Source organism: Mus pahari, unplaced genomic scaffold, assembly GCF_900095145.1.
Source record: "Mus pahari unplaced genomic scaffold, PAHARI_EIJ_v1.1 scaffold_14163_1, whole genome shotgun sequence".
Lineage (NCBI taxonomy): Eukaryota > Metazoa > Chordata > Mammalia > Rodentia > Muridae > Mus > Mus pahari.
This window is the reverse complement of record NW_018394110.1, coordinates 5,861-9,274: the sequence shown is the minus strand read 5'-3', so window position 1 is coordinate 9,274 and position 3,414 is coordinate 5,861. Positions and strand designations below refer to the sequence as shown.

Sequence of the window (3,414 nt, the reverse complement as noted above, 5' to 3'; positions counted from 1 at the left end):
GTTTGCAGAGATTGTTCCATCCCAGGTGAGGTGAGTGAACCAGTTTACTGTAACTTAGTTTCTTTGGCCTTGTTGGAGGAATTGGTCACCAGGGGTGGGCTTGAAGGTTTCAAAGCCTCCCCACTCCACCAAAAAATCAGCATGAAAATGTCATGCTGAGTAAGAGTGCTCAGTTCAGCTACTCTCTACAAGAGAGCCAGAAGGACAAACATACTTTCCTTAGTCTCAGGATCCTACTTGGTACTGTTGCAGAGAGTGATGGGAGGGGCCAGTGACTACATGATTTCTTCTCCACAAGCACCACCAGCATGTCCTTTACTTTCAGGTATCCTATGTACAGGCGGCACATGGTGCCAACTGCATCTGCAGATGTAGCAGTCCATTGGAGTTATGCCTTTGCCACGGCCTTAGACAAATTCTGAACTAGTGTACAGTTCAGCTGTGCCAGCATGCTGATCTTAGATGGCACAGCATCATGCTTCGATGTTGCCTACTTGTTCTTGATAGTCGTGTGCTTTGTAAGGCCACAGTTCACCACGACTACATTCTTAGCCAGGTGCTGCATAACAGGAAGCAGGGATTCTTCAGTGTGGGATAGGTAGTGCTGAAGAGTTGGTGTCCATTCACCATTGTCAAGAATTTTCAGTGCTAAGCAAAAAGCCCCAGCCGCAGTCCGAGAAGGAGCAAAATGTGTCATGTGCTCCATGAGGTATTTGACCAAAGTGTGCTGTTCAACGTCAACCTCTCTAATTTTAGATGCTCTCCGGAGGAAGTGCAGAGGCAGAGGGCGACCCAGACTGAAGCTCAGAACCCTGAGAACCTTCATCTCCATCTGTCTGATCGGGTGCTTAGTGTAAGTGTTGTTAGTCACAAAGGCGAAGCCACCTATTCCTGGAGGGTACATCTCCTCATATTTGCTTGTAATAAACATGGCAGTTACACTAACCCACTGCAGCATCTTCTTGGGCACACAACTGTTCTGCATGAACCGATCAATCATAGACACAGTCATGTACATGGTCTCCTGAAGCAGCCTAAATTTCATCTGAACCTGTATTAGCCAGTCAATGAGAATAGCTCTCACATTTCCAGTGACTTCACGACCCTGTAGGTATTTTGGCCTAACTGCCTGCTCTTCCTCCAGTTGTCTGAGATAAGCATAGATATCTTTCACATACTCACTACAGAGGTTTGGGTCAGCTACATCATCTGCATCTATGCCACTCACTGCAAGGGCTACATCAGAGAAAGCCTGACACAGATCTTCTGCAGGTGCACATCCAGATGTTTCCATTGGGCTTGGAGAGGGATTATCAACCAAAATAGGTTCAGGAGAAAATTTCTCTTCTCTAACATGTTCAAGTTCAGGTTTAGGCTCAGCAAGTTCCATTGCTGGTTCACACACAGGCACCTTCTCCACAGGTTTTGGTAGGACCTTAACAGTACCTTTTCCAGTACTTTTTCAGGCTTTTGCTTCCTTTTTCAGAGGCACTCTTGCCTGTACCTGTTCGCTGACTTTATTACCAATGTCTCTAAGAGCAGTTCTTGATCTCAGCCCGGGCTTGGAAGGAGCAGTAATTGTCACAGGCACATGCTTGGCACATGCCATACTGACCTTGGCCTTATTTTCTGTGTTAATTTTTGTGTTCCTAGTGATCCTGAGTGCCATGGTTCCTCCTGAAGCAGAGGTTCGCCGATCAGAGAAGACACCCTAACCTCTGGCTGCCCACAGCTAAACACTATAACAACTGTTCCTCCTCAGCACGCCAGGAGGAATCTCTGTTTTTACATGTATTAAGGACTATGAATCATTTGGCAAATTTTATCAAAATAAGCATTTGTTGTTTCTTTTTCCCCTGAACTTCCTTTTCTAAAACATGATCCTACAGGCATATTTGTTTTTTTTTTTTNTTTTTTTTTTTTTGAGAATTATAACAGGAAAAATGCTGCACATGGCAGTGTTCATTATTTCACAGAGATAAACTGTAAGAGCTGAATGGTTCCCTAACAGACCTGCGTGCTCAACAGATGTGGCATCATCTTGCCCACTTCCCTCTCACTTGCTAAACCGTTAGATGGAATTCCTAAAGCTAGCCCCCAAGGGCTATTCCCTTATTTGGCCACTTCCTTATACCTGACTAAAATTCCAAGAACCAGCAATGAAAAGACCAAGGTCCAGCAATCAAAATTTATTATTTGGCTGCCCTGACTAACATGGACCAATGTCAACAATTGATCCTACCACAGATTTCCTCTTTTTCTTAAAAACTATTCTGACAAAAACACCTGCTGTTCTCTGTCTGGTCCAGAGGCAGCCATTCCTTAATAAATTCCTTTTGTGCTGAGAATTTGGTGTCTGGATATGTTCTGTTCTGCTGCCAATCCCCCCCCCTTAATTTGATATTCCCTCAATTTGACGATGACTTGGATCATAATTCAGATGGGTCCACAGGGCTTCCCAGCTCCGTTCTCACACTTTCTTGACAATCTGGTGCTTGTTCCCTGCACCCAACAGCCAGATAGCTGGTGAGTTTTCCCTTATTAGGCATCCTAAACAGAGACCTCTCTATTGGCCACTCAACTCTCCCTAGGTGAGGCCTTTAACTCTGACCTTGGCTCCCAGCCACAACTAGTAAAAGGAATCTGCTCTCTATCTAGACTAATACGCCTCTGAGATGTTTCTAAAGGCTCCAAGTTTTGCCCAACATTATGCTAGGGTATGCCACTCAAGAATTATCCTTATACTCCCTAGATAGCCAAACAAAGTGACAACCTTTGCAATTTTGTGGACATGTGGAAAAAAGGAAGAAAATACCCCTTCCTTCCCTGTCTTCTCTCTTGAGAATTTCTTGTCTCCACCTGCTTGTCCGTCTGCTTTTATTTCCACTCCAACCTTTCCCTTGTTCTGTTTCTCACCTCATACCCTGGTGGCCATCAAGACCTCTGCTGCCACAGACAGAATGAGGGCCCTTTACTCCGGGCCCATCCCCTCTGATGTCTCCTCGTAGCCCCTGTCACATCCACCCAGCTCCAGGAGCACAGAACACTGGCATTTCCTACCCAATTTGCAGGAAAGAGGAAGCGTTTACTACTTATATCTCCGGAAGAAGGTCTTGTGGGTGCTCTAAGTTTGGTGAGATTCCCTAGGTTTGTGAGTCTCCACGATCTGTCCTGGAGGGAATAATTAGACCCGAGGGAAACAGCTATGCAGCAATGCCCCATGATGGAATCTGGTGGTGTGAAGTATTTTCATAGAAGTCTGTGCAGGAGTGGTGGCTAGGCTGTGAGTTAGAGCCTCTTTGGGAGTATCAAACCCACACAACACCCTTTGAAGAAGAACTCTGTCCCTTGTACTTTCTGGGACCATCATTAATGGTCTCTAATGCACTTGAAATTGCATTATTAACTCACTTA

The 3,414-nt window shown here is 45.2% G+C and overlaps 1 pseudogene; it reads right to left on the bottom strand.

Annotated features, from left to right (window-relative positions):
• Positions 1 to 329: 329 nt before the first annotated feature.
• On the bottom strand, positions 330 to 1,669 carry LOC110315879 (annotated as a pseudogene).
• Between the last annotated feature and the right edge of the window lie 1,745 nt (positions 1,670 to 3,414).